The sequence below is a fragment of the Bubalus bubalis genome, chromosome 20, assembly GCF_019923935.1.
Source record: "Bubalus bubalis isolate 160015118507 breed Murrah chromosome 20, NDDB_SH_1, whole genome shotgun sequence".
Taxonomy (NCBI): domain Eukaryota; kingdom Metazoa; phylum Chordata; class Mammalia; order Artiodactyla; family Bovidae; genus Bubalus; species Bubalus bubalis.
In genome coordinates, this window is record NC_059176.1 from 68,363,528 (window position 1) to 68,385,460 (window position 21,933).

Genomic DNA, 21,933 nt, shown 5'->3' on the forward strand with positions numbered 1-21,933 from the left:
CCATGGACTGCAGCCCACCAGGCTCCTCCGTCCATGGGAGTTTCTAGGCAAGAGTACTGGAGTTCGTTGCCATTGCCTTCTCCCTGTCCTTTCCTATTCAAATTCAAAAGGGTTAACAAAGTCGAAGTCACGGTTAACTTAAATTTATGGAACATTCATATGGAACCAACATAAGAGGGAGGATCCAGAGAGTGATCCTTTTTTAATTTCCCCAATTTGGCTATTTTTATGGGTTTTGCTATTACTTATTTTAAAATAGACTGAAAGAGTTACTATCTGTATGCCTACATCTCAAAAAAAATCATTAAATTCTATATTCTTTCAACACTGTCAAACACAAGAGACTGCCAAATAACTCAAATAGCATCACATGTCTATCTAAAATAACACTATCACTTCTTTATTGTTATATTCTCTCATTTTTGTGACCTCCTTCACTCATTCCTTCATAAATGTGTCTATTTCACAAACCAATTAAATTCTTATTTTCCGACATTACAGGAGAAGACAAGGTGACAGAAAAAAATCCCTGTCAAGTAGGAGCTCATTATATACATTTCAGGAAAAAGAGACAGCATAAGACATAAAATAAATCAGAATTGGTATGTGTATTGATAAGGATACAATTACAAATTTAAGAGTAAATTGGGGAGCTAAAGCAAATAGGACAATACATGCAGCTATTTACATTAAGGCACACTGAACAATCCTGAGATACTTCAGATCTGAGTGCCATTCAACAGCGTTCTCATGCCCAACTTACCATTTTATCATGATCCATTCTGATACTCTCCAAACAGCATTTTATCCACTAAGAGAAGGGGATATGGGTAGGAATTATGAATTCACATTATAAATGTCAGTAACTATGCATCAACTAGACAATTTAACAGGACTCTGATTGAAGCTATCACTACTATTGCTATTCCAAAGTGAATCAACAGCAATACTTTTTCTGAAGGTAATAAGGTCAGAAGAATTTTTAAACCTACTCAGAACAGCTGATTAAGTCAAAAGGAAAATAAGAGGAGGAGGGAAATCTCCTGTTTCGGTGTCCTTTTAGAGATCAACAGTCTCTGACAACTTGGTCAGATCGCTGCTGACAGGGCATTTTCCCCATCTTCACAATCACCATAAAGGTGAATTTTTTTATTCTTTTGGACTCTGTGAACCTAACAACAATGTGGCAAAAAGCTCACATACAATCTTCATTTTCTTTTATTATCTTTCTCAGTCTCTTATTGAAGACAAAGATTTTTCTTTCCTGCCCATCAATAGTCTGTATACATTTGTTCAGCACTCCTCAAATTTCAACACTAAACAAATGAACTGGGTCACAGAGATGAATATAACTATCATACTTGGAGAAAACACCCATAACACTTCAGGCATAAAGATACAAAAGGGAAGGACTTTTTAAAGTTAGGAAGTTCAAAGACATAAATATAAAAAAAGTTCTCACTGAAATCAGCCATATAGACTGTACTGTGTTGTTCTTTTTCATGATTGAAAACCATCAATAACAGACTACATGCTACAATTTAATGTCTTAGTATTGATCTGTTCACAGTCCCTCTTCAAGACCAGTGTCTCACTTTCAAGGAAACTTTAAAACTAGAAAAGTTTATGTTACAGAGAAAATGAATATTTTTAGGGATATTATATACTGCTTAAAAGAAGCAATATTACAACATATGTTGATCCTATCCAGAGGAAAAAGTCTACTATCTATACAGCTTCTTATTTGGAAGATTTGGATTGTTTTTATTTGAAAGAACATGGTAGGAAAAAAAACAGGATACCTCTTGTTACATGCTACAGAAGCAGAAAGGAAAAAAACAAAAGGCTGCATCACACAACTCCATAACAATGAATGCGGATTTATAACTCAACCTGCAATTTTCAACATAAAGTCTAATTCAGCAAATGCTTGATTCCCTAATATTAAATCTGTACTTGTGCATTCCAACTCAGCATAAGATACAGTATCTATGATTTCTCATCCATCACTACCATACTCCCAAAAACATTCTCAAAGAGCTGCCTCATGTGGGGGTCTCTATAAACTCTTACTTTCCTTGCCCTTTAAGTGACTGGCTAAATCATCAAACTTTCATTCATCCAAGCACTAAAGTACTTTAAACACCACAGTTACAATTATACACCTGTTATATGGTAGACTCTATGAGATAATAAATGGAAAGCAAAATATTAATAGGAAAACATCCCTGTCAAAAGGAGCTCATTATTTCTAGTCTATTTAAGCAGACACAACAATAAAACCAAAATCTAGTAACTGAAATGTTAAGAGCCTAATAAAGCATGCTTTGTATTAAATGGTAGCAATTTAGACAGTTTGGGCCAAAACATTTCAGACTCATTTCCAAACCACTAGTTAGTAATACAATAAATTTCTGGAAATATTCCAGATTCAATTGGGAAAGATCATCATCCATAGTCCTGTCTGCTCCTCGACATTAATAATGTTATTAATACTTACTGTCCTCTAGAACAGGAGTCCCCAACCTCTGGACTAGTACTTCCTGTCAGATTGGAATCAACATTAGATTAGAAATAAAGTGTACAATAAATGTAAAGCACTTGAAATCATCCTGAAACCGTCCCTCCAACCCTGGTCCATGGAAAAACTGTCTGCCATGAATAGGTCCCTGGTGCCAAAAAGGTTGGGGACTGCTGCTCTAGAACTATCATCTAAAATGTGGATTCAGGACACCTTAACCTTGGCCTTGTAGCTTTTCCCTTCAAAATTCTACCTTCTCTACATCCCATCTGACTTTGCTTCCTTGATTCCTAGCACCATCTTTTATTTACTTGGCCCCTCACCCATTATTCCTTTTTCCAACAGTCTTTTCTCAGTATCTCACAAAAGTCAAAATCTCTGAAACTACTGCACAGCCTTGCCTTGATGAGATATTCTTCCATGGCTAAAGGATACAGGAACAGATAGACACAAGTGGAACTGCAAGCATACAGTTGCATGAAGGTTATTATGGTAATACTGATGGCTTGTAACGAAGACAATCAGTTCTATATGTATATAATGTGGAATTCTGAAGGGATCTCAGCCTGTACAACTGACATGCATCCTTACTTTATCATGATTCAAGCAACCAATTCACAAGATATCACAATGTGTCTGTACCAGACTGACACTGGTACTACAGGGCAAATTGTTGACTCAGGGGGATCCTTTGAATTGGCCTTGACAATATTAAAAGTACTATTTACCTTTCCCTTTCCATATAGCACTTTTAGTAAAAATCAGTGATCTTCTCTTACTTCATTTCCAAACTTAATTGTGCCTTACAGTGCCATGCAAAGCTAACTGCTATCCCTGGTATTCCTTTTACAAATTCAATCTTTGTTTCTCTTCATGGACAATACAATCTTTTGGTCTTCAATGACCCTAGCCACTGTTGACAATCTCCTTTATTGGATGGCCCTGATTAACTCAATATCTAAATGCTAGCACATACAAGGCACAGTCTTCAGGTGAATATATTCCTATTCTTACATATACTTCATGCCTAGATCTCCTCCTTCCCTGTGGCCATAAGTAACAATCTTGTATTGATTAATCCAAAGTAACATCTCAATCCCCAATTCCCCCCTAAGACCCAGAGTACTATTTCTACCATAAAAACCAGTACCTTAATCTGTGGGATTAATATGAATATAAGGCTGGCAAAATGTATCTCTTTCTTATTATGCATTCTAAGAAACCCAATATTCTATAGAATAGTAAATGGTACTCACTCAGGTGCTAAGGCCCTGATCTTATTTCTCCTATTTGAATTATCTTCTGATCCCACCCAGAATCATTCAATATTTTATCAACACTTTCAAAACACATCCTAAATCTCAGTACTTCTCAACACTTCCATGTCAACAAGCCTAGCACACCACCTTTCATGTGATTATTAAAATAACCATGTAATTTGCTTTCTTATTTCCATTTTTTTTTTACCACAGTGATCTTCATGCTATCTACCTTGCTTGAATACATAAAAATACAGAAAACTTAAGTACTGTAGAAGTCAAAATTTAAAAAGTCTGAAAGACAAAAGCAGTTGGTATTAACCATTAATAAAATACAGCTACTGAACCATGCAATGACTCTTGCCTCAAGGACTATGTGAGAACATTCTATCTTGAAATATGCTAAATGAGGCATTATGGGAAGAAATTTTTAGAGTCTATAATTCTTGAAAATAAATATTAAGACTTAATTATGGAAAAATTTTAAATAAAGACAACAGGATTTGTTTTATAATTCTATATGATGGAATTCCCAAGGATATTTTAAATGGCCAAATAAATGTGGAGGCAGTATCTTCAACCAATTATATAGTTTGCCTTGAAATGAACTTAGTGTCCTATGTTTGTTAAACCAAATACCCCAAGAATCACAGTCATGGAATTCTGCATAAATGATTTATCAGAGAGTAGTAAAAGTCAAGAAATACAGAGAGTTGAGAGGCTACAATCTTCTTGAACTTTTCCTAGACTAACTCATTCTGCTCTGTATGGGAGGAAGAGGCTCCACTGTGACTGGAGACTCCAAGTAATTGCTGGGCCTCTTTTTAATGAGGAGTCCTTGTGTGCTATGGTCACCCATGTGTTTACTCTTCTTTGTATCTTCATTCCATGTTTTCAAGCAGCTACCTTGAAAGGTACCTTTCCTCATGAAAAAGATCCAGCCATGTTGCATCCCTGCCTTCTTCTCCAAGATAAGGACATTGCATTTACTTTTAAATCAGAGAGACTGAATTCTCTTTGGGACTACTCTTCATGTATTAAAAAGTGTTTGGTATCACAGCTAACATCCCGGAGAATAATTAAATAGTAAAATGCTTTCCTGTTATCATTTCCTATTTAACTTTTAAAAACTTCCTTCATTCTATGGAAATTTTAAGATTTTGCTAGATTGAGACTCAATCTATGAATTTGGTAAAAAAAAAAAAAGGAAGATGATGCATGTTAGTCAGGCAGATTTCAAATTTTCCAAGATATTCTTGTTATAGGTTTGAAAGCCCCATATTTATATTAAAATAATAACAAAATGTCCTTAGTCCCTGGACTGTCTTCAATTGTTTCTCCTTGTTTAGATGACAATTTTCTTTAATGGTAATTCATTTGCCTGTTTATTTTGCACATTCTTTTAGCTCATACTTCATTTGTTTACAATCAGTAATTTGGCTTCACTTCCATATTCCCCTTAAAACACATAAGGACATTTACTGAGCCTCCGCTACAAGACTGTCATCAGAGACTAAGTACAAAGTTAGAAATAGAGAGCAGGGAATACTCATGTGATCATTTTAACCAATGCCTTAGGTCATGATACCTCTGTAAATATACTGCATTGGTTTACAATTTATAAATCGGTATGACATTTCCATTCCTGACTTGTGCCTCAGCACCAAGAGTCAGATTTTGAAACTCATCATATTCAGGATGATTAAGAACATTTCATCAAATTCCACCAGGCCATTTTTCAAAACTCAGAATATCTTTATTCTGGCATAAAATTTGGAATTATGACTGGTAGATTGCTTATAGTTCCTTGGTTACTTACGGAGAACATAGAATTTAGCAACATACAGATTTTAGCCAACATAATTACTGTAGCAATCTATACACAGTACCACAGAGGACTGGAGTTCACTTGCCATCAGGCTCAGACACTAGATTAGGTTATGGAAGCCTAACAAAGCAAACAAAAGTAGGGAGGAACACTGGGAATGTACCATCTATATGGAATATTGATCTATAGCAAATCTGAACCTGGACTCCTCAGTCAGTTCAAGAAAACAGGTGAACATCTTGAATGTTACAGAGGATCCTTTCCTAGGTCCTCAAAGGTGGAGAAATTACAGAAAGAAACATTTTAGAACTGGTGAAATCTGAATATAGACTGTATCTTAGTGTAATATATTTGTACTACTGATCAATTTCATGATTTTGAGAAACGTACCAAGGTTAATTTAAAAGGATGCCCTGGATCTTACAGAGTGAATGCTGAAGTATTTGGGGTTATTTAGACATATCTGGAACTTACTCATAAGGGATTCTTAATATAAGAACAATAACTGGGCAGGTAGAAAGTTAAAGAAACAGGGAAGGAAAGATGGGGATGAAGGGAGGAAAAACTAGAAAAAGAAGAAAACAATGTAGAAAAAATCTGGGTGACGTGTATATGGAGGTTCTTTATAGATCTCTGCAATTCTAAATGTAAAAGTATTTCAAAAATAAATTCAGAAAAAATAAACACTGGTATAAGATATACTTAGGAAGTTTGTGAACCCCCACAAAGCACTACATTTAGAAGAGGTCAATGGTTTCTACCTCTGACAACTCTTGTGAATAGAGTTGTCACTATCTTTTTTTTATTCATGGCCACTTACTATTTACATTTAAGTTAAAAATACCATTTTCATCTATTAGATTGGCTAAAATGTTAAAGGACTGATAATATCCACCATGTACAATTTTTATGGAAATTAGCACTACCATTTCTCCATTTATGTTTGCTGTCCTAGAAAACATTTCAGAGCAAACTTACAGTATCTACTAAAACTAAAATATGCAGAATTGATGGTCCAACAATTCCACATCTAAAAATCTATCACAGAATTAGACCAATTTTTATATATAAAATTATACACATGACAGAATTATATGCAACAATAAAAACAAAGTTAACCTGCATTTCCAAATGAAGAAATGGAAAATTAATTATAATATGTACTTATACAGCCAATGGAAACTCTGCAGATAAGCTCTATTTATTGGTTTGGAAAATTTCTGCAAAATATTAAAGAAAAAATAAAGTTGTAAAACAACAAATACCATAATGATGGCATACTTGTAAAATACACTCAACATAAACTTAAATATAGACAAATTACTGACCTCTATACCACAAACAGTCAACTCTTATCACTCCTAGAAAGTAGGAATGTAGGATGAAGGATAAATGACTAGAGTCTAAGTTGTTTAATAACCCTTCATTCTTGGATGCCCAGTTTCAACCCACTAGGTATCAGGCTTGTACAGTGAGAGAGGTTGGGCAATGCAGTTAGTAGTTCCCTGATAAGACAGTGCATCTGATGTTCCAGAAGTAGATAAAACTTTCAGTAAACACAACTATCTATCTATATTAAGCCCACTTAGGTGATCATCAGAGTAACGTGGATTTAAAGGAAAACCTCGTGTGTTTTTTCTGGTGCAGTCCCAAAGAAGAAAATGCCAGTATAGCCAAGAAAATTATGGAACTATTTCTCTACAAGATTGCATTATCATGGTTCAAAATGTCAACACAAGGATCTGGCTCTCCTTATACAACCAGAGTTGTGATGGGATCAAGATCTTAAATTCAGGTATGGGAAAGATGACAACTATAATCAAGAATCAGACACTGCTCTAGATGAGACCTAGTAGATTCAATAAAGAGGAAAACTGGAGAGGTCTATTGCAGATAATACATATATTTTAACAAGATCTTGTTTGGGACCCCTCTAAAAACTGTGAGCTTCTGATTCAAATAAGGAGTATCTTATAAATGATACCAAAACTGGCACATGGGAGGCACTGTGAAAGTCTGGCTATTACCTGGGACAAGACTAAGGTGTCCATAGGGTTGCATTAATTACATTTATCAGACACAAATCTCACACTTGTAAAACATGGATAAAAAAATGCAACGATGTAAATACAACAATAAAGAAAACACAAGATATATTCAGAGCACAGAGAAGTACAAACAACATTTCAGGCAATTAATTCTCAAAAGCATGCCAATTCTATTCCTGAGTATACATATATAAAAGATGTGCCCTTTGGGATACAAAGATGCAACAATGTCCAAAAGGGGGAAATAATGACAACATTTGAGTGCTGTGGAATCACTGCAGAAGATATCTATGATCCTCTTGTCCACATGTTCACCACCTGGGAGAGTACAGAGGAAGAGATGGCAAATGAAAACAAACATCAGGTTATCACGCAGCCAGGCCTCATGACAGATGGGTATCATCTTTATGCCAAGATTTAACTGGTACTCCATGGAAAACAACTTCCATCATCCTAACTACAAAAATCTATCTCATGACTACAAACACCAGGTATAAGTACAAAAATGATGAAACTGTAATTTTCTTTCCTCAGCTCATTTACTGAGACCCTGGTACCCATCTTGTATTCAAAATTATTTCCATGCCATTCAACCACACATGCATTCTTTGAAATACCATTTCCAATGTAACTTCTTACTGCTAATTTATAAACCAGTTCAGAGTTAAAAATAAAAAGACAACAGCACAACCAAAAGGTAATAATGTGTTCTATGAATTCCTTAGTGTTTCATGGAAATCTCTCCAAAACCAAAACCCATTATCACAATATCCACATTCTTCCTGCTGGTGCAACTTCTGATGGTCGTAACTGCAAGAAAACTCTTTGTATTTTAACTAGTGACTTCCTTAAGTGTTTTTCATTAACAAGAGACAACTCAAAAATCTGAGGTTAAACTCAAAAAATCACAAAGCTCACTCACCTAGAGCCAGACATCCTGGAATGTGAAGTCAAGTGGGCCTTAGAAAGCATCACTACTAACAAAGCTAGTGGAGGTGATGGAATACCAGTTGAGCTATTCCAAATCCTGAAAGATGATGCTGTGCAAGTGTTGCACTCAATATGCCAGCCAATTTGGAAAACTCAACAGTTCCCACAGGACTGGAAAAGGTCAGCATTCCAATCCCAAAGAAAGGCAATGCCAAAGAATGCTCAAACTACTGCACAATTGCACTCACTTAACATGCTAGTAACGGAGAAGGCAATGGCACCCCACTCCAATATTCTTGCCTGGAAAATCCCATGGATGGAGGAGCTTGGTAGGATGCAGTCTATGGAGTCGCTAGGAGTCAGACACGACTGAGCAACTTCTTTCACTTTTCACTTTCATGCACTGGAGAAGGAAATGGCAACCCGCTCCAGTGTTCTTGCCTGGAGAATCCCAGGGACAGGGGAGGATGGTGGACTGCCATCTCTGGGGTTGCACAGAGTAGGACATGACTGAAGCGACTTAGCAGCAACATGCTAGTAAAGTAATGCTTAAAATTCTCCAAGCCAGGCTTCAGCAATACGTGAATCGTGAACTTCCAGATATTAAGCTGCTTTTAGAAAAGGCAGAGGAATCAGAGATCAAATTGCCAACATCTGCTGGATCATGGGAAAAGGAAGAGAGTTCCAGAAAAACATCTATTTCTGCTTTATTGACTATGCCAAAGCCGTTGACTGTGTGGATCATAATAAACTGTGGGAAATTCTAAAAGAGATGGGAATACCAGACCACCTGACCTGCCTCTTAAGAAATTTGTATGCAGGTCAGGAAGCAACAGTTAGAACTGGACATGGAACAACAGTTCCATGTACTACAAAAGGAGTACGTCAAGGCTGTATATTGTCACACTGCTTATTTAACTTATATGCAGAGTACATCATGAGAAACGCTGGGCTGGAAGAAGCACAAGATGGAATCAAGATTGCTGGGAGAAACATCAGTAACCTCAGATATGCAGATGAGATCACCCTTATGGCAGAAAGTGAAGAGGAACTAAAGAGCCTCTTGATTGAAGTGAAAAGAGGAGGGTGAAAATGTTGGCTTAAAGCTCAACCTTCAGAAAACGAAGATCATGGCATCCGGTCCCATCACTTCATGGGAAATAGATGGGGAAACAGTGGAAACAGTGTCAGACTTTACTTTTTGGGCTCCAAAATCACTGCAGATGGTGATCGCAGCCATGAAATTAAGATGCTTACTCCTTGGAAGGCAAGTTATGACCAACCTAGATAGCATATTCAAAAGCAGAGACATTACTCTGCCAACAAAGGTCCGTCTAGTCAAGGCTATGGTTTTTCCAGTGATCATGTATGGATGTGAGAGTTGGACTGTGAAGAAAGCTGAGCGCCGAAGAATTGATTCTTTTGAACTGTGGTGTTGGAGAAGACTCTTGAGAGTCCCTTGGACCTCAAGGAGATCCAACCAGTCCATTCTAAAGGAGATCTGTCCTAGGTGTTCACTGGAAGGACTGATGCTAAAGCTGAAACTCCAGTACTTTGGCCACCTCATGCGAAGAGTTGACTCATTGGAAGACTCTGCTGGTGGGAGGGTTTGGCAGGAGCAGAAGGGGACGATGGAAGATGAGATGGCTGGATGGCATCACTGACTCAATGGACATGAGTTTGAGTGAACTCCAGGAGCTGGTGATGGACAGGGAGACCTGGCGTGCTGCGATTCATGGGGTCGCAGAGTCAGACGTGACTGAACAACTGAACTGAACTGAAATAAATTAATAAATTTGCCAAACTAAGCCAAAAGCAGCCTAGATAAAAATGCATTCCCAGTTTGGATTCAGATTTCTTCCAACTATGATAGGTACCTTTGAAACAACTAATAAATTTACATGAGGATTTATTTTAAAATATATTAAAGGATTCTAGTTAATACTAGGGATAGGAAATTGTAGTCATGTGTTCTGTACACATACATATAGGCCCAAAGTATCGCTGTATTTCTAATTTTCAAAATTTGGCAATGTTCTGATAACTATTAGTTCTAGTTGCTAATTATGTGAAAGTTTATTACACTCTCTTCTGTCTTTGAAACTTTTATAACAAAAACTGGATAGTTCTCAAAAAGCTACCCAGGGAATTGCCATGACTCCTAGCAATTTTATTTCTAAGTAAAAATTCAAAAGATATGAAAACAGAGACTCAGACATTTCTATACCAGTGTTCATAGAATCACTGTTCAATGTGGATGTTACTAGCCCTATTATTCAAAGTAAAATAGCGGAAACACCCAAGTTCATCAACAGAAAAAATGTGGTTTATACACAGAAATCCATAAAAAGAAAAATGAAGTTCTGATACTTATCTTGCTCTCAAATTTTATTTCCCTTTAAGGAACCAGGGATCCTAGGAGAAATGGTGGGTTTCACACTGGGGTTAAGATAAGAACAAAATGAACCTGGATACTGTTACTAGAGAAAGGATAGGGACATGTTGAAAAGACAGAGGCCAAATGTAGGATAATTCAGGAAAAAAAAATGTAGTGTAGTGGAGACCCATCTTTATCTATAGGGTAAAGAAAATATCCATGAGTCTACACTGAAATGAATAACTGAAAAACTGGGGGAGAATGGACAACTCCCAATCGGACAACTTCACATGGTAAAATGTAGGCACAGAGGAAACCAGAATTGAAAGACACATGTACCCCAATGTTCATCACAGCACTGTTTACAACAGCCAGGACATGGAAGCAACCTAGATGTCCAACAGCAGAAGAATGGATAAGACTGTTGTGGTATGTATACAAAATGAAATATTACTCAGCTATTAAAAAGAATACATTTGAATCAGTTTTAATGAGGTGGATGAAACTGGAGCCTATTATACAGAGTAAAGCAAGTCATAAAGAAAAACACCAATACAGTATACTAACACATATATATGGAATTTAGAAAGATAGTAACAATGACCCTATATGCAAGACAGCAAAAGAGACACAGATATAAAGAAGTCTTTTGGACTCTGTGGGGGAAGGCAAGGGTGGGATGATTTGAGAGGGTAGCATTGAAACGTGTATATTATCATATGTGAAGTGGATTGCTGGTTCAGGGTTGATGCATGAGACAGGGTGCTCAGGGCTGGTGCACTGGGATGACCCAGCGGGATGGGATGGGGAGAGAGGTGGGAGGTGGGGCTCAGGATGGGGACACATGTACATCCATGGCTGATTCATGTCAATGTATGGTAAGAACCACTACAATATTGTAAAGTAATTAGCCTCCAATTAAAATAAATAAATTAAAAAAAATAAAAATAAAATGTAGACTTAACAGATTTTCTTAAAATTATGATTTGACAAGAAACTTCAATGCACACTAAAATTAGCATATCAAAGTACGATAAAGAGTACTGGCATTATCTTTCACAAAAGATACTTATTAATTACAACACTAAGTAAGTAAAGCTACATCACTAGTCATAAGGCACTGTCAACATTTGTTGTTGGTTAGAACGTCTGACTCTCTTGTGATTCCATGGACTGTAGCCCGCCAGGCTCCTGTCCATTGGATTTCTTCAGCAAGAATACTGGAGTGGGGTATCATGCCATCCTCCAGGGGGTCTTTCAGACCCAGGAATGCAACCCAAGTCTCCTGCTTGGCAGGCGGATTCTTTACCACTGAGCCACTAGGGAAGCCCACTGTCAACATTATATGATCCCTAGTGATTTCCTTGGAGAAGGAAATGGCAACCCACTCCAGTGTTCTTGCCTGGAGAATCCCATGGACGGGGGAGCCTGGTGGGAGGCCGTCTATGGGGTTGCACAGAGTTGGACACGACTGAAGCGACTTAGCAGCTAGCAGCAGCAGCAGTGATGAACTGAGAACTACATCACTTCCATAGTATTTTTGCCAAAAGTGTATAATTTCAAACTCAAAGGAAAGAAAAAAAAGCACACAAACCCAGATGCACGTGGTTCACGTATTTTGTAGATTCTCCAAGTGTTATAAATCAAGAAAATCCAAGCAAACTGAACACCCGTCCCAAATGAGAGATTAAGCAGACTTTGACAACTACATGCAATGTTGGATACCACTTTAGATGTATAAAATTATCAGTTGATAATAGCACATCAATAGACATTTACTGCTTTTTATAACTGTATACTGCAGAGGAAAGATGTTTACATTAGTTGGAAAATATTAAAAACACAAATGAACAACAACAAAAGCCTATGTAGTTCCCTGCAATATTCATGGAGGTATAAAGTCATATATCAATATAGAATTAAAAACTAAATAAGGCTAGTATTTTCTGTTTTCCAGTCTACATGAAAAAACATTCAAAACAGTTTTGACAGAGCTAGTAAAGCAAACACAAAATAAAGTTCTGTGTTTAGGACTATCTTCTCAGAAAGTGCCAATAAAATAATGATGGCTATAATAGGGGGTATAAATAGGGTTATAAAAGAGGTAATATAAAAATAAACAAATTGTAGTTCACATATTCATTGGATACAAAAATTTTCATTTTTAGAAAAATTCAGCTATTTTATCTTAATAATTAAAATGGCAAATATGATCAACTTGAAAACAAAATATATTTTATTAAACCTGTCACTAAATTTGATGAAAAATTCTTAAAAGGAGAAAAAGTTCCTAAGATGACTCTTAAGTACTTAAAAATTAAAATCATAATGAGTTTCAATGAAATTGTATTTAAAAAATATTAAAGCTGATTTACATATATTAATATGGAAAAAAACCTAGTTTTGCAATCCCTATCACTATATTAACAAAACTATGAAATGCTTGGGAATGAATTTTAAAGGAAAGCTAAACTAGCAGTATTCCAACATAACAATTTGATTTTAGAAAAATATAAAGACATACCTTGTTGTTTGACAGGAAGACTCAATTTTAAAGAGATCTAGTCTCTCCTAATTAATCTATTAAATTGTTGCAAATGAAATAAAAACTGCATTATTTTTTCCAACTTGCAATGTAATGTTAAGTATCAATTGAGAGAAAAAATGCAAGTGTTGACAGGGAATATTCTGAAAAAGAAGAGAAATGAGACAGAGCTCAATGGAATAGAAGATTCATCAGTAATTTTAAAGTAACAATAGAAAGTAAGGCAGACAAATAAATAGAAATTCAACCAATTATATGTCAGAATTTCTATGATTATGGTAGAAGTGAAGATGAGTTTTTAACTACCTAAGTCAAGGTAAACAATTTGAATATGTAATGCTTTAAAACCACAGTAAGGATAAATGGAAAGAGAAATAAAATGGCAAAACATCTGATGAAAAAAACACAGATGAAGAAATGATACTAATACAAACATGTTTTAAAGAAAAACACAAACCTCAAAAGGCATAAAACATAGTATGATTATATTTTAATACACAACCAAAATACAAAACACCACAGTAAATTGACAGCAATAAAATATGGTATTTCATTTGCACTACACTAAGACATTGATATACCAAGGAAACTGAAAGGAAAAAAAAAACAGAGCAAAATGAAATAATGCAAGAGACTGTAAGGATTAAGCATATATGAAGATGACAGACTGAACAGTAACAGAAGAAAGGCAATTTCTTTGTAACATCATATTGCCAAAAAATAAAAATGTAACATTTATACAGTTTTAGGAAATATATCCACATAAACACTTGTAGATAAGATTGATGAAATCCTGTCTATATAATAGAGGAAAATCTATTTTACTTTGGACTCGAAACTATAAATTTTGGGTATCCTTAGTCTTCACAGTTTCATTGGAATTATTTCAACAAATTAGTTGGATAAATGTACAATTTATATATAAACAACACTTACTGCATAGAAAAATCTGTGGCTAGTATATACAAATCCCCCAAAATGCCGTGAGTGTTAATTTATCAATAAACTCATAAGATATGCACAAAATTTCATCATTAAGTAGATAAGACAGACAGACGTGGCAGAATCAGAGGAGGAAAAACGGCATTTAAGAAGTAAAATGTTACACTTAAAATTTTCCATATCCTTTGAAATCTTGAAAATTGTGTTTTTTATGAATCAATTTTAAATTTCTCTGTGATAAATGAAAATTTTAAATATATGCACTAATACTTCTGGGAGCAATGAAATGAAGCTTTGACATTACAAAGTCCTGACTGAGCGTCTTTGTGTAACAATGTCTCCATCATTCAAGCTCCTGAGATTCAGTCCATTAGCAACAATGAAAACAGTCCACATGCCTGGTTACAATTCTCTCCAATACCACCCTTTAAATTTGAGCCTTCTCAGCCTGTTTTTACGATCTACAGGGAGTGTCTGCTGCAATACAATAATGAGGATTTGCCATACATTATGAAGACTATTTTTTGGTTTTATGGAAGATGGTGGCAGAATCAACGGTATCAGTTTTCCTACGTAGTCGTCACTTGAGAGAACACACTGGGAAAAAAAATGGGTAAAGGTTAGTAGCACACTTCATTTCATTACATAAAATGAAATGCAATAAATAGCTATTCTAATATGAAAAAACAACAAGTGAATCAAAATTTGCTTTGGAATTCTTTTAACAATGAGAAAGCCAGGTATTGGTAGTCTTCTATCTCGCTTCTTATATTGTCTCCTCACATTGTCTATGCTTCCTTTTTATTACTCTTTCATCTACAGCTCACTCACTCATGATATCATGCAATCTACATGGCTTTCTGTATAAGAAACATACCAATACCTAAATATTGCAATGAAAATAACCAAGAAACTTAATCCATTTGATAAGAAAAATAGTAACTATATTAAAGATATAGAGGCTACAATGGAACTTAGGAAAACATTTTAGTTCCTAATCCATGACTCTGCTGCTGCTGCTGCTGCGTCACTTCAGTCGTGTCCGACTCTGTGCAACCCCATAGATGGCAGCCCACCAGGCTCCCCTGTCCCTGGGATTCTCCAGGCAAGAACACTGGAGTGGGTTGCCATTTCCTTCTCCAACGCATGAAAGTGAAAAGTGAAAGTGAAGTTGCTCAGTCATGTCCAACTCTAGCAACCCCATGGACTGCAGCCTACCAGGCTCCTCCGTCCACGGGATTTTCCAGGAAAGAGTACTGCAATGGGGTGCCATTGCCTTCTCCACCCATTACTCTAGTTCCTATTAAAATGGCTGAGCAGGTACCTCTCAAAAAACCATTAATCTTCTCTTTGAAAAAATGAAAGAAAATGAAAGGACAATGGGTCTGTCATGTCCGACTCTTTGTGACCTCATGGACTATACAGTCCATGGAATTCTCCAGGCCAGAATACTGGAGTGGGTAGCCTCTCTCTCTCCAGAGGATCTTCCCAACCCAGGTATCGAACCCAGGTCTCCTGCAATGCAGGCGGATTTTTCACCAGCTAAGCCACAAGGGAAGGCCAAGAATACTGGAGGGGGTAACCTATCCCTTCTCCAGTGGATCTTCTTTACCAACTGAGCTATGAGGGAAGCCTGTAATCTTCTCTTTAGTTATGATTTATGCCTGAGGAAAAAGGAAACATTTTCTGATTAAAACCTTTACTTTCAAGGTTATCCCATGGACAGCAGGTGGGCAATAAGGCTTTCTGAGAAAGAATGTTTAACAATTTGTCAGTATTCAGTTCTTGCCAGCCCATCCCATGAAGTAATCTTACAGCAAGGTAGAATGGGAAATGAAGGAAAAGCTCCTGGAGTGTCAAGGGCAGGAATTCAGCATCTGTTACAACATTACTGACTTTATCAACAGCTGTCCCCTCTCATTCTTCCTATAGTTTCACAGCTTCAGGAGTTCTAAGATTCTACATTTCAGTATCTACATACTGGACCTGAATCTTTTCTATTTTGTATTTCCCAAGTGACTTAATCCAAAAATCATGTACTTTTTTTTTCTAATTTCTTATCTTTTGCCTAATTAACTCCCCAAATCACAAAACAATTCAGTATGACTTTATGTCAGGCAATGAGTAAGGTATTTGCCAAAAATTATCTACAAGAGATTCTGAGTGTGAGAAAAGTGGAATTCTGAAAATCAAGGACCCCTTCAAGAACAAAACAACAAACTACTGAAGCTCCACATTTGTAGCTCTTAAACTACTGTACTGTCTTCAATCTAGTCTTACAAGCTATCTGTGCCTGCAGTCACCTTGGCATTATCCCACCATGCTATGAAATTCTGGTTGGCCATATGATAAGGTTAGCCAACAGAATATGGCAGAAATGATGTTACATGACCTCTGAAACTAGATCAAAAAAGGTCATGCCACTTCAAACACTTCTTTTTATGATTCAAGTGAGAACCTGTGTGACGGTTAAAAGCCTTTTAGCTAAGCCCAACCTTCCAAGTCATCTAAAACCAGTGCCAGATGTGAGTGAAGAAGTATCCAGAAGACTCTAGTGGTTTGAATCACTCTCCATCATTGAACTGGGTCTTCCCAGTTGATTCTTCATACATTCTGGAACTCTCAGAAATCTTCACCCACAGAATCTGTAGAAATAGCACTAGAATGTATTATATATCACCAAATTTAGCATAATTTGTTACCTATATGTTATCTGAACAATAAACACTAGCTGCTACCAAAATTCTATCAAATTTAAGAAAAGCAGAATATCAGTTCCTATCTAACCAAAGTGCCCTGCCCTGAATCAAATGAGCACTCAGACTGCCCTTACAATCACTATCACCAAGGGGTTTTCCTGAGCCCAGAGATGGGAGTGAAGAAAACCTGGAATGAGCAATAATGCAACTGGTCTGGTGACAATAATTATTGACATTAAAACAAAGATGGCAAAAGTATCTTTTCTTAAACTACTACCTCCCTACAGGGAAAAAGAAACATAGTAAGGTAAAACACACAGCATTCTGACCAAACACTGAAGCAGCAGCTTAAGTGGAGACTAATGTCAAACTAACACTTAGAAACAGTTCCTCATTAATCAATCCTGTAGCTGATTCAACTCTCCAACTTCAACATGACTTTACTACTATTATTCTATATTAGCACCTTTGTTAGGCTGCCATCAACCTCTACCATTATCATACCACCAAACTACACATGCAAAAATAGCGGGTCTATTTCCTAATTTAAAACTAGTAAAATATTGATCATTTGTTTTGCAATATTAGTTATGTTATTGTGTTTGGTGTTAAGTAAATTAATTGAAGGCAGGCCATCGCCTACATTATTCATGGACTCCATCTTTAATACAATTATATTTTTAAATAACTGTCTTACTTACCGATTCTCAGGAATATCTGATAATTCCAAGCTGCACAAGAACAAAGTCTGCACCAGTGTTATTTTCCTGAGCCTAGCCAAAATCTTGTCCTAATACAGCATTTCTTGATCCAGAACCTTCTTACTTGTGATTTACAGTTGAGATTTATAAATTAAGGAACTCCGTAAGAAGAATGTTCCTGATGATGTCAGATATCCTCAGATTATCTGCATGCTATGTTCTTCTTTCACCATATTTACCTGAGAAGCAAGAATACAATAAAGCCAAGGTCAGATACAAATAAAACTCCAGGAGACACTAATTATAACTTTAGAAGTGACAGGAATAGTGAATGCAAATTAAAAAACTAGCAAATATGACTAACCCAAATGGAATTTTTTTTTTTTTTACTTACACCTTCTCAGAGTACTTTCAGCATGAATGTTGAGACTACTGAAATTTTTCATACCAATTCTGAATAATCTAAAAAGCCATGAAGACCTATGATCAATCCATTTAACAGACTCAAACTACTGTAAAAGACAATAATCCATGCTATTAGGCCCATTAATTAAGAGTAATTCCCAAGCTATTCCAAGAGACTTTCCTTCAACAATTAGCCACAAATATGGCACTATCTTATAAAATTGCCCTTTATAGAAACTTTCAATGACTATTTTTATCATTCATGTGTTTGTCAACCCAAATATAACTGTATAGCACCTACCTCAAATCCCATCTTCTCCCTTCTTTCCAAGGGTAATCAAATTCTCTTTGTTTCACTGTTTAAAACTCTCTGCGGCAGTAGTATCTAAGTCACACGTTCTTCATGATCACTCAGAACTACGCGTAACAGTCACTGGGAATACAAAGCTGGATACAACGGCCCAACACTCCCAAAATGTCAACAGGTAATGATGAAGACAAGCACAAACTGGCTGTATCTTTTAAGTTCCTTTGGTTGTTAGATGTTGCTTTCGAAATACATTTAAAAATTTAAAGGCAGTAAATAGCAGCTGTCCTTTTTCCTGGTATGTTTATATAGTAATGTTAAATTTTTGCTATGATTTTCCAGACAACTTTCTATTCCATAATGCACATTTACACTTTTACATTGTCATGTAGCAACATATGTTTTAGTACTGAACTTACATGTGCAAAAGTTTCAAAAAGAATGCTAAAATAATCACCATTATAGTTAACACTACTGAGTAAGCATTATTTAACTCTATTATCATGTCAGAATAAACCCATTCCTTAGGAATAGTAACCATTAATATTTCAAACAGAGGCATATGGACACATCTCAGCATACACATTTAGTTGTTATCTGTTCAAAAATGACAATTAAAAGAATCAACTTAAAACATTCTTCAATATCAGAATATTTTTTCAGTGTCTGAATGACAGTCAAACAAATAAGCTATCATTACAGTTCTTCTTTTAATGATGTATATTTCAGACATTCAAATTATGTTACAATCTGTAACATATTTTCTTCTTTATGAATTTGAGAACAGTAATAGGTAAAATCCCATCAGCAAGTTTTATCATTTCAAAAGTTTTACATATGCAAATTTTGATTGTCATTGCCAAACTGCTATACAAAATAAGATATACTAATGATACCTCTAACAAATTTTCATTATTTACATTATAAGTAACTGAGAATACTCCTGACATTAGTTACTGATTATACTATACAAATTTAACTACCCACCAGAAAACTTTCAAAAGCTCTCAGAAAAAAACCTCAAAATCACAGAAATTCTGTTCTCACAAAAGTATATATGGAAACATTAAAAAAATACATAGCCACTTAAACATTTTATATAAAAATTAACATTCGTTTAGATATAAATGAAGCAGGTTTCTACACATTTAAGCTTATAACTGAAATTCCATTTTCATTTTTTTCCTAAAAAAAGTAAAGCATGAATAGATGTTTAAAAAGAAATTATCCCTAAAACTAATTTTACATATGTATGTGTATTATACATTTACAGTATGTTTGTATATGCATATAAATTCTCAACCAGTATGTGTATATAGTATAGCAAAATAACCATTACTTTATGTTAGCTATAAGAACAGCTATGACTTAAATGACAATTCCTTTAATGTCTTCCTTTCTTCCTAAAGATAAAAATAAAATCCTTTGGTCATTTTTCTTTGTTAAAAATATACAGTCTAATCTTTTCCTATGAGAATCTAACAATCTGAAGACATGGAGACAATCTAGGTATCCCTATGCCCCAAAAATCACTGCATAAACTGTAATGATAGACCCAAGATGGAAGAGCAGATGGTCAGGCGCTTATCTTCTCAACTCCAAAATTACAACTCGCTGCTGGACAACCGTTGATAGGAGAATGAAGGATCCCACCAAAAATAAACTCCACATCCAAGGGCAAAGGAGAAGCTCCAGCAAGATGGCTGGAGGGACGAAATTGTGTTTAGAATCAAACCCCATATCCGCCAGAGATGCTCAAAGGTCTCAAACAAAACCTTGGGCTCACTGGGGATGCCAGAGTCTGAGCCAGACCTGCCTTTGAGTTTGAGTGTCTCCTGTGGAGGCATGGATCAGCAGGGGCCTACTGCTGGGGCAGGGGCTCTAGATGCAGCAGACCTGGGTATAGCATAAGCACTCCTGGAGAAGGTCACTATTAACCCCACAACAGAGCCGCCAGAACTTACACAGGACTGGGCAAACAGACTCTTGGAGGGCACAAAGAAAACCTTGTGTGCACCAGGACCCAAGAAAAACGAACAACGGCCCCAAAAGAAACTGACTCAGACTTGCTGGTGAGTGGCCAGGAGTCTCTGGTGGACGCCTGGGTCGGCAGTGGCCTGCTACAGGGCCGGGGCACTGAGTAAAAGCAGTGTGTGCACAGGACCTTTTGAAGGAGGTCGCCATTATCTTCATTACCTCCACCATAGTTTGGCCTCAGGTCAAAAAACAGAGAGGTAACACAGCCCCACCCATCAACAGAAAATCAGATTAAAGATGTACTGGGTATGGTCCAGCCCATCAGAAGAAGACCCAGTTTCCCCCTCAGTCAGTCTCTCCCATCAGGAAGCTTCCATAAGCCTCTTAGCCTTCTCCATAAAAGGGCAATCACAGAAAACTAATCACATGGACCACAGCCTTGTCTAACTCAATGAAACCACGAGCCATGCTGTGTAGGGCCACCCAAGATGGACGGGTCATGGTGGAGAGTTATGGAAAAATGTGCTCCACTGGAAAAGTAAAAAGCAACAGTTAGAACTGGACATGGAACAACAGACTGGTTCCAAGTAGGAAAAGGAGCACGTCAAGGCTGTATATTGTCACCCTGCTTATTTAACTTATATGCAGAGTACATCATGAAAAATGCTGGGCTGGAGGAAGTACAAGCTGGAATCAAGATTGCCGGGAGAAATATCAAGAACCTCAGATATGCAGATGACACCACCCTTATGGCAGAAAACAAAGAACTAAAGAGCCTCTTGATGAAAGTGAAAGAGGAGAGTCAAAAAGTTGGCTTCAAACTGAACATTCAGAAAACGAAGATCATGACATCCAGTCCCATCACTTCATGGCAGATAGATGGGGAAACAGTGGAAACCGTGCCTGACTTTATTTTTCTGGGCTCCAAATTCACTGCAGATGGTGACTGCAGCCATGAAGTTAAAAGACGCTTGCTCCTTGGAAGAAAAGTTATGACCAACCAAGACAGCATATTGAAAAGCAGAGACATTACTTTGCCAACAAAAGTCCTTTCTAATCAAAGCTATGATTTTCCCAGTAGTCATGTATGATGTGAGAGCTGGACTATAAAGAAAGCTGAGTGCCAAAGAATTGATGCTTTAGAACTGTGGTGTTGGAGGAGACTCTTAAAGAGTCCCTTGGACTCCAAGGAGATCCAACCAGTCCATCCTAAAGGAAATCAGTCCTGAACATTAACTGGAAAGACAGATGCTGAAGCTGAAACTCCAATATTTTGGCCACCTGATGCAAAAAACTGACTCATTTAAAAAGACCCTGATGCTGGGAAAGATTGAAGGCAGGAGAAGGGGATTAAAGAGGATGAGATGGTTGGAGGGCCATCACTCACTCAATGG

At 36.5% G+C, this 21,933-nt stretch overlaps 1 long non-coding RNA gene across 3 annotated transcripts in view; it reads right to left on the reverse strand.

Annotated features, from left to right (window-relative positions):
* Positions 1–21,205, reverse strand: part of LOC102402392 — an 85,998-nt gene extending 64,793 nt beyond the window's left edge. For all 3 annotated transcript variants that reach the window (XR_006640360.1, XR_006640358.1, XR_006640359.1), the window contains exons 1-4: positions 18,557–21,205; positions 17,851–18,089; positions 16,946–17,095; positions 13,488–15,047 (exon numbers count right to left, since the gene is read on the reverse strand). This is a non-coding gene — a long non-coding RNA (uncharacterized LOC102402392). The remainder of the gene's footprint in view (positions 1–13,487; positions 15,048–16,945; positions 17,096–17,850; positions 18,090–18,556) is intronic.
* Positions 21,206–21,933: the final 728 nt, after the last annotated feature.